The sequence below is a fragment of the Rosa rugosa genome, chromosome 2, assembly GCF_958449725.1.
Source record: "Rosa rugosa chromosome 2, drRosRugo1.1, whole genome shotgun sequence".
NCBI lineage: Eukaryota > Viridiplantae > Streptophyta > Magnoliopsida > Rosales > Rosaceae > Rosa > Rosa rugosa.
The window spans coordinates 40,141,447-40,154,152 of NC_084821.1; the positions used below are offsets into that span (position 1 = coordinate 40,141,447).

General features: G+C 36.7%; 2 long non-coding RNA genes across 4 annotated transcripts; one reads left to right on the forward strand and one right to left on the reverse strand.

The window, feature by feature from the left end:
• Positions 1-5,448: 5,448 nt before the first annotated feature.
• LOC133728636 (uncharacterized) lies at positions 5,449-7,165 on the reverse strand. The gene is made up of 5 exons (XR_009855935.1): positions 6,339-7,165; positions 6,193-6,241; positions 5,980-6,028; positions 5,689-5,742; positions 5,449-5,579 (listed from the first exon to the last, which is right to left on the reverse strand). It is a non-coding gene; the product is annotated as an uncharacterized LOC133728636 (long non-coding RNA).
• Positions 7,166-7,430: 265 nt separating this feature from the next.
• LOC133734563 (uncharacterized) lies at positions 7,431-12,314 on the forward strand. Of its 3 annotated transcripts, XR_009858411.1 has the most exons (9): positions 7,431-7,918; positions 8,011-8,111; positions 8,750-8,783; positions 8,956-9,796; positions 10,019-10,078; positions 10,708-10,774; positions 11,535-11,673; positions 11,786-11,875; positions 11,965-12,314. It is a non-coding gene; the product is annotated as an uncharacterized LOC133734563 (long non-coding RNA). The 3 variants fall into 3 exon arrangements; XR_009858410.1 differs by having other exon boundaries at positions 11,786-12,314; XR_009858412.1 differs by lacking the exon at positions 8,750-8,783 and having other exon boundaries at positions 11,786-12,314.
• Positions 12,315-12,706: the final 392 nt, after the last annotated feature.

Below are 12,706 nucleotides of genomic sequence, written 5' to 3' on the forward strand. Positions count from 1 at the left end.
CCTCAATCTGTTTGAACTCTAACTCCGTATTCAGATTTCATAAAGCCCTTGTGATTATCATTTTGTTTTTCTCTTTCTTGTCTTGATTCTGGGTTGGGGCAGATGGGTTTTGCTCTGCTGGGTTTGGAGCTAGTGTTCCTTATGGGTTTTTAATCTTTCGTAATCACTTTCTCACACTTCAGAATTGCTTTTATATTACGTATGAATTTCTGGATTTTTAACAACATTGAAGCTATTTTTGTTACTGTAGGAACTTTGAGGAAAGAGAAATGTCCAGGTTTCGATCACTGTTGCAGGCAACCAAGAAAGGTATCATAGCTGCTTCTTGGAGTTGTTGTGATAGTTTTTTTCTCTCTCTTTTCCGTTTCTTTTCTATGTGATAGCTTCTCTGAGGGTTTGTATAATTGGCTAGTATGTGATGTTTCATTGTTATATCAAGAATCAGTTCAAATTGTATAATGAATTTCCATTGTTGTTTTATTCAGTTTATCTCCCTGATACTCTCTCTCTCTCTCTCTCTCTCTATATATATATATATATATATATATATATATATATATATATATATATATATCAAAAACATGGAAGCAGAGGTGCAATCATTAGAAGAGCTTTCAAAGCAGCTATTCCTACTTTTCAAATTTTCAAATAGGATAAAGATGCATGCTTTTCTCCTACTTTGAGTGTATATGCTTACAGATGTTAAGTAGCTTCCTATAGTGATGCCATTTGTGCATATGTATATTCAGGGAACTAGCAAAGGATTTCGTTGTTGCTGGCACTGCATCAGCGTGCGTATATGGTGCTTGTGAGGCGATGTTCAAGCCTGACATGGTTTGTTTCTGCACTCAACTAATCAAGATTCGTTATTTGAACTGCTTGTATTTTTCTGTATATCAGGTTTTTTAGTTTTAGATACTTTAGACCATCATATATGTTCAATACAAGTAACTGTCAATAACTTGGCTACTCCAGAAATGTCATAGTGCCAATCGTAATTTATACTTGGATTTTTTATTTAACTTTGAGTTATTTATTTACTTTTGGAATTTTGTACGCTATGGTGGGAATTCTTATCTCTTTGATCTGAATACATTATAATTCCCATTGGCTCAGGATGCTGGACTTTTTTTACCTATACATGGTTCTGCTCCTGATATTGCTGGACAGGTTGGTTTTCCTGCACATCAAATTATCTTGCTCTTGGAGTACAATGCGATTTAAATATGAAACGGTCCAATATGCTGGATAAGGCTTTTGCCTTTAGCAATGGTTCTCAGTGCTGCTATGCTATGCTTTCAATGCCTCTTTTTTCTTTTTTGGTTTTGCTTGATATTTGTCTGAGGGTTTGTAAATGTTTATTTTGCTTGAACTTGACAGATCAAAGTTTCAAACTTTGCACTTATTAGTGCATTTATGACAGAGTTGGAAGCTGAACACCTGTTATCCAGGTTTATATGTGATCCTTTTATTGGAAATTCTACATGATTTTCAGATTATTTGAGTACTTATTTTATCAAGTGTTGTTGGACAGATTTCAGTCTAGATTGTGTTCAGATGCTCATCAATAATATCTACATTTGTAGGATTTTGATGTATGCTGCAGATAAGTGACACATGACCTTGTTTCTGCAATTTGTATGCAGAACGTTAGAGTCAACTAGCTGTCAGTTTGCTGATCAGGTGGAAGCAACATTAGTTAACAAAGGAGCCAGAGTAATATCCGAAGAATCAACCTGTTGGTGTTGTGCTTATGCGGGCGTGGCTGGCCAGGGATAGCCAATACATGGGAACCCTTGGAGAATCTCCAATCTGTCTCTGATGTTATAGAAGCATTTAAAAAAAGGTATTATTTTGTTTCTGTTTCTGTTTTACGTTCCAGTTACTTCCAAGTCTTTATATTGCTAGTGTTGGCCTCTATAGATAGTCCATGGGTTTCCACACTAATTATCTTCATTAGCTTGTTTACCCAATCACTGTGCCTTGTGTGTTGTTTATATATTTCTAGTGGGCGGTAAAGACGTGGAAATCATATAGCCAAAATCAAATTGACGAGGTGCGCATTGAAGTGGCTGATTATATGCAGAGTTTGATGTAGGACTGTGACTGCCAAGATGTTTTTTGAGTAAGGCTAGCTAGTTTTGGCTTTGAAGCAAATCTTGGTGTGGAACTTTTGTACATTGTTGCTCATATGTTTCCAAGCTAGCTTTTGTAAGTTTAGGGGTTTATTTTATGAATTATGTTGAATCATGAATTTGGAAAGAAAATTAATGGAAAGCCCCTAATTTTGGATGATGAGAAATGCAATTTTTTTCCCTGCAATAGCTAAATGCAAACTTTTCACATCATGCTTGTCAAAATGAAGTGAAGTATATTAAAGCATAATAAAACAGTAATGCCAAGGAAAACGAAGTCAGTTGAGAGATTAGAAATCAATATCAAAAATGAAATCGATGTCCTATGATTATCAATATATCGAATTGTAACTCAAAACCGATGTAATCAAAACTACTGCACATCGATTTCTAATCACCAAACCGTAATCTATTATGAACATACAAATCACCTACCATGGAGCAAACCGATGTGTGGTCAAAAGGTGAACATCAGTTTTACGAACAAACAATACTCATGGGAACTGATGTCTACAAGTGTACCGGACATCGCTTCTGGAATAGAAATCGATGCAAATGTTCAAGTAGGTATTGTTCGACATATACTTTTTTAAGCATAAAATGTGAAAATATGAAGAATTAGACATACCTAACATACAAAAATATGATGATTATAACGATTATACATCGATTTGTTTTTTAGAATCGATGTTGGTTGTTGTCTGGGACATCGGTTGAAAACGCGCTTATACTGATGTCTATACTTTTCTCTACACCCACTAAGACATCGGTCGAAAATTAGTTTAACATCGGTCCAGAACCGATGTCTATGAACAAAATTCTAGTAGTGCGCTGCACCGCAAAGGCAGCGTTCCGCTGCCAATTACCAAATCTATATGCAGTGATCCAACTACAAGTCATTGAACAAGTCACTGCCAAGATAACTAAAAACTAATGTAAATGGACAAGTCAATGTAAACTAATGCCAAAATGGTTATGTCACTGTACATGTAACTATTAAAAACCTGTAGACACAAAGAATACTGAAGGATTTATAAAAGAAGAAAGCAGATACACTGTCTCATAGTCAAAAAAAAATTCCAATGAGTAAGCACCTTACAAGCACTTCTTATCATTTATTGAAAAAAATGAAAAATCAAAACAAAATTTCAAACTGTATTGGAGTCACTTGCTATGTCACATGCCATGTCACTGTTAAAGGCATGTAGGCAGAATTGAACCTATATCGGAGCTGTACAACTCTTTCTGTTGTGACCATCACATTTTCCACACCTACCACACTTGATCACCCTGGTTTTCTCACTCCTTTTTCTGAACCTCTTCTTTCTAGGCCTTCCCGGTGGTCTTCTAGTCAAAGGCGGCTGCAATATCACCGCATCTCTACCAAAATCATGCACTTGCTTCGAAATAGAGGGAAGAGGATTAATTGGGAAAGAATAAGTTTCTCGATATTTCTCCACCTTGTACAGCTCATTGACATACAAATACGGGGAAGAACCATGTTGTTGGATCACTACAAGGGCATGGGAACATGGGAAGCCATACAGCTGCCATTCTCCACACGAACAAAAGCGAGTTTCCAAATTTACCATGCTATTGTACTTCTGGCAGTGAACTTCATACACATAGGTATCAGACCTGCTCACTCTCCAATGCCTTCCTACTTCCAAATTCTCCTTCAGCTTCTTTTCAATCACCGGGCACAACTCAGAGAACCATTCCTCAGCATCCTGCTTCCGAGCAGCAATTGAAGCCATGGACTTCACTCTAATGCCATCATTAATATCAAGAATAGGAAGACTCTTCAAAGGCAACACCCAATTATTGAAAGACTCAGCCAAGTTATTTGTCATTTCACCAAATCTTTCGCCGTTAAAGTAAGCCATACACCAGTTCTCGTTGGGAAGATCCTCCAGAAATTGAGCAACTATGTCGCCGCCTTCACTCCTCAAGATTTCCATGTTGAACTCATACATCTCCTGTGTTCGAGAATAAGCACAACACATAAACAAGTAAGGAATACGATCCTTACGGTAAGAACCAGCTGCAAATTTGTCAGAAAGGTTAGCCATCAGGTGTCTAAAACAAAACCCATGTGGATTATTGGGAAACACTCTAGGGAAAGCACTAACAAGCCCAACATGACGATCAGAAATGAACGTCACCCTCCTCATAGGGTGTTTTGCAAACTCTTCAGCCAAAACCTCAAGAAAAAATCTCCAATTACTCTCATTTTCAGAATCCACAATAGCATAAGCAACTGGATACAAGCCTGAACAGAAAAACAAAATAATGTCACTGTCATGTAACTGTTAATGTCACTGACCATGTCGCTGACATAACTGCAAATTACTTGACAGTGACATGGCCAGCGACATGTCATTCAAATCACAGAACATTTAGGTCATTGGACATGTAACTGTCAATGAACATGTAACTGACCATGTCAGTAGCTATGTAACTAACCATGTCACTTACATTACAAAAAAAAAAACAGATGTACTATGCCAAAAACATTATCAGACGACAGATGGAAACCGTTGTGGGATATGGAGAGCCACCGTTGTAGACCGAGCCGCTGTCTGATGAAAATTCAGACAACGGTGGAACACAGTTGTCTGAGAAACATATAGACAACGTATATGTGTTAAACGTGTTGTGTGATACTCGACAGATAGCTCAGCAGGTGGCTCGGCAGATGCCAGGTGCAGCTGCGCGGCAGTTGCGGCGCTGCCTTCAAACAACAGTGCTAGTTTTGAAGTTGTTTTATGTTGAGCTTCTCAAACAACAGACTTTTATTTTGTGTGTTGTCTGACTGATATTCAAACTTCAGTTCTTGGAATATATCTGTTGTCTGATTAACATTGGGACAACAGAATTCAATTTCTTCTGTTGTCTGATTAAAATTGCAACAACAGAGTTTAATTGCTTCTATTGTGTGAGTGCAGATTAGAAGACAGTGATTTGTTAAAAACCGATGTGATATATGAATGATTGCAGTGTGATTTGTCCCCATTTTTGGCCATTCAGACTGCGGGCAGTTATCATTATATCTATTTTGTTGTCTGATTATTTGAATATCCCATTCCTGAATTAAATTGTGCATTTGATCCATTTACATACCAAATATAAACATTGCAAACCATCAAATATAAACATTGCAAACCACTAATCATTGAACCCAACATTTTAAACAAGAAAAGCATTCTAGTGCATGCCCATCCACTTAACACACACACATATATATATATATATATCTATCGTTCCAAAACATGCAACACATGGTGCATGACAATGTACCAACAGAGAAGCACAAAAAAGGACCAGCAACAAGCCTATCTTTTGACAGTTCCATTCCCACAGCCCACAACACCAATAAGTGAAGGGTCAACAAATGCAACCATGTCCACCATTTTATATGCCTTCAACTGATCATAGAGGTACCTAATAACAAAAATTTACAGCAAGTCATTGGGTTTCAGCAACTATACTTCTTATCGAAGCATTGGGGGGAGAGCACATATATATAAAGAACTGAATATATATTTTCTACCTCTGGTACACGGCAATGCAAGTTCCAGTGGTCAAAGACTCGCCCATATAATACCTGCAAATAAGAAAGAAAAAAAACTATCAGATTGACAGGGCTTATACTCTTAAGGCATGGTAATGATCCTAATTAAAGAGACATAACCAAAACCGTCTGTGTTATATCTTTTAAAACACACACAACCTAGCTTTGTTATTTAAAGTGTTATAAGAAGACATTCAACCCCAGAGCTAAAATTACAACCTAGCTCATACGTGTAAGGAAACTGAAGGAACAATCATCATATAAGCTTACTTGAGAAACACCATATGTGTACCCGTACGTGGTCAAACGTGTTGGTGACCTGACCAAACAAAGGTGAGAAAGTTAAACAATGTCTAAATATCTATCATGACTTAAGAACATAGGAACACGAAAATGACAAACAAAAGAGAGCAATGAACAAATACTAGAAAGAACATATAAATACATTAGTCTATAATGAAAATTATTACATTCATAGATTACCGTATATAGAACATGATCTCTTGCATCATATAACGGACTTGTGGTGCAGCTGTACATTCATACAAACATAAGTATATGTGCTTTAAGCTTTTTGAGAAGTGGTGTTACAATTGGAGAATTCAAAAACAGAGGTATGAAAAATGTACCATTAGGCCGGAAGATATATGCCACAACATTCTACCAAAACCAAAAACAAAAACAAACAGCCAATCATAAACAAAAACAAACAGCGAAAACAGTCAACATTGAATGTAAGAGGCAGATAAGAGCACAAGTATGCTAGTACTTTCATGAACGAAATGATACACACACTCAGAACCTTAACAAGATCTGTGTCAAGCCAAAGAAAAGTTAATTAGCAGGACATTCAAGATGCCCTACAACCCAAATATAGGCAACCAAACAAATATCGTGCTAATAAAAGAGAATTGAGTGGCAGGTTGGCTAATTAATCAGCACAAGTCTCCTAACATGAAACACTTTAGTGACTGACCAATAGCTTGAAATCCTTTATTGTCAAACAATCGAAATTACCAAACTAGTACACAAATCATTGAAAGCATAACAAGACTAGCATGTTTAGGTCAGTAACAAGATTCTATGCAAGGTACACACACACGTACTAATGGATGCAGTTCCTATATGATAGTAAAAGGCCAGCAAATATGCAGCACAAACTCTGCATATTTATCATCCACCGAAATTACACAAATCATTGAAAGCATAACAAGACTAGCATGTTTAGGTCAGTAAAAAGATTCTATGCAAGGTACACACACACACACACGTATTAAAATGGATGCAGTTCCTATATGATAGAAAATAAGGCAAAAAACAAAGTCAAAACCAATCATTTCATGGTTTTACAAACTAAAAGAATGAAGGTTTAAGTTAATGAAAACCTACTTTTAATGCATACAAAGATAGTAACTCACAAAGTAAAACAGCTTCAATAGTAACTCACAAATTGCAGAGAGAACACTACTAGAATTTTGGCCTTAGACATCACGACAATTACATCGGTGAGGAATTCACGCGATGTAAAAAAATGTCATTAACATCGATTTCTGAAATACCGATTTCTATGTATATTACTGACATCGGTATTTACTGTTGACTGATGTCTAAGGTTTGATTTAAATTTTTGCGAAAACGCAGAGCGGCTAAGTTAAAATTTTTTTAAAGAAAACGCGGGGATGAAAAGTTGTTTCCCACACTTAGACATATTTGGACTAAAATTGACTTGCCCTAACTATTCGACAGCCTCTATTCGACAGCCTCTATACTCTTCGTTCTACGCCTCCTCTTCGCTCTATTCCTCCTCTTCATCCTCTTGGTTCTTCGAATCCAAGTAGAACTCGACAAATCGTGCTCCATCTTTTTCGAGTCAGGCCAGCTCTTGTTCCTCCTCTTCGCTCTACGCCTCCTCTTCGCTCTATTCCTCCTCTTCATCCTCTTGGTTCTTCGAATCCAAGCAGAACTCGACAAATCGTCCTCCATCTTTTTCGAGTCAGGCCAGCTCTTGTTCCTCCTCTTCGCTTTACGCCTCCTCTTCGCTCTATTCCTCCTCTTCATCCTCTTGGTTCTTCGAATCCAAGCAGAACTCGACGCCTCGTCCTCCATCTTTTTCGAGTCAGGCCAGCTCTTGTACGTGCTCGAAGACAGTGAACAGGATCGGTTCCTCAAGGCCGCCGTTTCGGAGAAACTTTGAGCTTTTGAGTCATAGGTAATTCACTAATCTGTGGAATACAAGTCTTTGAAGGATTTGTGAGTTCTGAATCACCGATCTGAGCTTTTGTTTCTTATTTTGCTTCCAAGGAATTGTGTTTCATCTACAGAGTTATTCTTCATTCAGCTGGGCAAAGTTCGAAGCTTGCATGACCATGTAACTGGAGCTTTCTAGGCATTCTTTATCTCTGGTTCGTTTTTTCTCAATTCATGTCATTGTTTGTCACTGATTTGGGAAATTTTGGGGATTTTGTTGAGTTTTAGGTTTCGGTTTTTGCAAATTTTGGGTCTCAAACTAAACCATAAGCTTAAATTTCCAAACTTTGTTGGACCCATTTCACCAAACGTAGCATACATGTCCTTGAGTGGTCTGCCAATGTCAAATTTTGCTTGTTTATCAACTAAAAAGCTTCACATTATTGATGTGATTTGCTTCAAGGAAGGTGCATGCTTTTGTGTTTGTGCTTCAGTGATGGCTTTGATGGTAAAGTTTGAAGCTTTGAGATGAGTACTGATATGGGTATCGATTGTTTTGATTAATCAGTTTCTGGATTGGTTCTGATTTTGTTCTTTACCTATTGATTCTTGAAATCTGGCTTAAACTTGGTCTTTTAGGAAAGTTGTTTTAGAATAGTATCTGTTGTGTTTTTTGGGTTTATTTGAGGTAGCTCAGAACTGGGGTTGTCCTACTGGTCCTGGATTATGTATATTTCTTTTCTAATTGCCAGTTGCTTGGGCTTAGTTGTGATTCAGAGATGGAGCATCTTCTTTCTTTTGCTTTTTGCTTTTTGCTCTGCCTTCTGACTCTTTTGTTCCTTTTTGTTTGCAGGTTACAGAGAGGGATTAAAAACAACTATTAAAGGGTGAGGGTTCGATTATTTCTTTTGGTTGTATGGCTTTGTATGGGTTGTTTTTGTATGGCAGCTTGTATGTGTTGTTTTATATATGATAAACTGTGGTAGTGACTGTAAAGCATGTTCCTTTTGATGTTATATATTAAATTTGAAATTGTTATGATTGAATCTGTGTCTTCAGAAAAACGCGGGGATGTTTATGCTTTGCTTTTCTATCTACTGGCGGTTGGAAGTGGCATTTTGATTGGTGGATTAGAGGCTTGAGAAGAGGAAGATATATGCATGTTTGGTAAGTGTAGGATTGGGAAAACTATTCCTCTTAATCACCAGCTTAGGATTATTCTTTTTGTATTCTGATTTTGACATTTTGGGTGCTAACTCACCAACCCATCTAACTAATTTCAATGGTCTGTTTCCAAATACGTGAACTGGTGATGGAGCTTGAGATTATGGTATAGTAGATGAATTAAAAGCACATAAATACAAGAAACTGAAAAGAAAAAATATTAATCTTGGAACTCAAACAGGAAAGAAAACAGTTGGGGTCTACTGGAGCTAATTAAATCTTACTTACTTTATTGTAAAATTGAAGTGAGATTTATTTGATAGTTGCACCACTGTTTGAAACAAACATAAGAAATCTGTTCATATTTTCTAAAGCAGATCAGTATGTCCAGTTTCTAGTAGGGTCTATTATAGTCTACTTTTGTGTTTAACGAAGGTTACTAGCAGATTACAATATGAAAGTACCAACGTTCATGAACTCTCTCAAGATCGTTCATGTACTCATCAAGTGTTCTATACTTGGACCTGATTCTCGCTGGCTTTTACCTGACTACCCCGACGAGGACTAGATGTGGTTCTTTTTCATTGCTCCACGAAGAGAGAGAGCAATCTTGAGAGAGTTCATGAACGATCCAGAGACCTGGCGTTTGTTTCTTTGCTTCGCACGAAGAGAGAGAGAGAGTGGATGCGTGTGATGCGTGTCATGAACGATCCAGCCCCAAATTTCTAATCGGCAGGTTTGAATGTTTTATATACCTCTTGAATTTGCTGCCTTTTGCGGATGCGTGTGATGTTCTTCTTTCTGAAATCATATATATCAATATATGTGTTCGATCTCTTTCACCAAAGAGTCTAAATAGCAATATGTAATGGTGATGTCTGTTGTTAAAATAAGAAATAGAAGAATGACTTTTGCACAATTTTGAATTCAACTTGGATGTGGCTTGACTTTTGGACAGAGGTGCTCTAAGGATGAAACAGTGATATTCGCTCTTTATGGAGACAGTGCTGCAAATCAGGTACAGCTGACAACCTTTACTGCACATAATTTAATGTTGTTAGACTGAGCTTTTTACCTATGCTATGCAATTGCATCTCACTTTGTGATGTTGACTGATAATCCTATGAGGAATATTTAGTTTGTGCTTTCTTCTATATCTGCTGACTATGTTGGGAAGCTCTACGAAAAGCTTGAGTACGTATGTATGTACATACTCTACAAACTGTACATACTCTGTAAACAAGGAGGGAGTAAACAGGCAAAACCTGATACTAACAATATAAAACAATAACATTTTTGTTGAAGTTAGAGAGGAATTGGTACAAATTACATAGGTCAGTGCATGTGTCCAAAATTACATATGGGTTTCTTTGCTGATTCGACATATGAATTACATAAAGAATGATATCTTCCTTTCTTAACACATACATACGATTTGATTATTTGTTGACAGGTACTCGATATGCTATCAATTAAATAATACTTGATGGTTTGTAAATGGCCATTTGATTATATGTTGGACATATGAAGTTTAAATTTCATAATTGTTTTTTCAATGAAGTTGGACAGTTTGATAAAGGTACATCAGGTACGGATGTTTAAATGACATTGCTAATGAAATTTAAAGAGTGATGCTGATTGGTGCAGCCATGGGAGGAAGATGATTGAAGGAGGAAGGGAAAAACGCAGAAGGGAGAGAAAGAAGACAGAACAGGTAAGGACCCTAAACCTAGGCTGATACCATGTAAAAGATGATTTTCATTAATGAATGATTTACAAGTTTACATATATATAGCTGAGTATTCCCTACTGCACAATTACTACATATGAATCAAGATCCACAAGATTAGCCTATTGTCAATGCTATACTAGTAACTAATGCTATACTAGTAACTGTTATCCTATTATCAATGCTATATTGATAACAGACATTCTTAGAATATATCAGTGTGAATGAGCTTGATCTAGGGAAGATATTAGGCTTGATTGAGGCAAAGAGTTAATGTCGCTAACACAGAGTATTGTATAAAGTACATAACGTACCTCATGTGCTCATAGATATGCATATTACATTGTCCATACAAAACCTTTTGTACTATGTACTATAGTCTAGGAGATATACAAATCAGATTGTATTTGCACACTCTTGATCTCTTTTCTAACGAAGTTGAAGGTCCCATCCTAGATGTCATCACAAGCATGCTTTCTTTTGAAGCATTTGTCAAAGAGATCCATAGCATAAACTCTGGGCAATGTAAACTTGATGATTAATCAAGACCAGATGTAATATCTTGATTTATATGTTTACATAGGTCGATGAGATTCATAGAGCAAAAACTTAATGAATATACCAGTACATTTGTATAGAAGACCTGTACTGAGAATTGAAAAGCAATATTTGTTACCTTCATTCCCTGGTGGTTACATTAACCCTTCTAAGCAAGGACCTAACCCACATCTTACTTTGATTTCAGCACTACAAAGTTGAGTAGTTGTTTGCAGCTGAACACTGTGATTGTCTTCTGTATATCTAGTTGGAGAACAAAACTGGAGCAAGGTAGAAGATTAAAGGCCTGCTGCGATGAATAGAGACAGCAAGGTGCTCCGATAGGGGTAAGTACTATACTTATTACCCAACTGAGTTGTATCTCTGTTCGTACCAAGACTCATAGACATTACAACATTTGTTGACTTTTGATCTCATTACCATCATCATCTTCTGCAGGAAATTGAAGCAAATGAGAAGCATAGATATCAACTCCAACTTGAGGAGGCCATAAGAACATAACTACATTTTCTCTCCCAGTATTTGGTGGTTGTTATTTTGCATTTCTTACTTGGACCTGATTTCTGATTTTTTATGTCTCACATTTCAACAATTTAATCCCAGATTTTTTTACATAGGCAACTACATGAACTTATTACTGAACGAGACGAGTTGGAAACTTTTGCCTTTATTGATCCTGCTGCTACATATAATTGCGAGAGATCAGACTTTAGTTCCTACTTAGTGAAGACTTTGCTATAGATGTTGACTCTACCAAAGTGATTTTGAGTAAGGCTAGCTAGATTTTGTAGAATCATTTTGAAGTAGAACGTTGTACAGTTGCAGGTGAACTAAACTGCATATAGTTATTGCAATGGTCTATTTTGGGCTAGCTTTGATGTAGGTTGGGGTGTTTTTGCCTATTTTTGAAACTATTAACAATTCTGCTGTTCGACAGAAATTAATGCATTGCCCCATATTCAATTAATTCAGAATGTCATGTTGAATGTGGATTACAAGCATTTTAGCAGCTATAATTAATTTCTTGGACATCATCTCATATAAAAGATATGATGTATATACACCTGTTTCAAATCAGTGTTAAACTACAAAACGATGTCCAGAAAGAGATAATACATCAGTTTCGAAACTAAAATCGATGTCTCATTTTTCATGGATAACGACGTATTGAGTAAGAAGCGATGTTTAAAAAACTAATCGACGTCGATGTAAACTACAGGGAACGATGTCTGGAATCAATGTGGACATCGATTTACAATTTAGGAAACGATGTCTGGAATCAATGTAGACATCGATTTACAATTTCGGAAACGATGTCTGGAATCAATGTTGACATCGATTTACAATTTGGGAAACGAT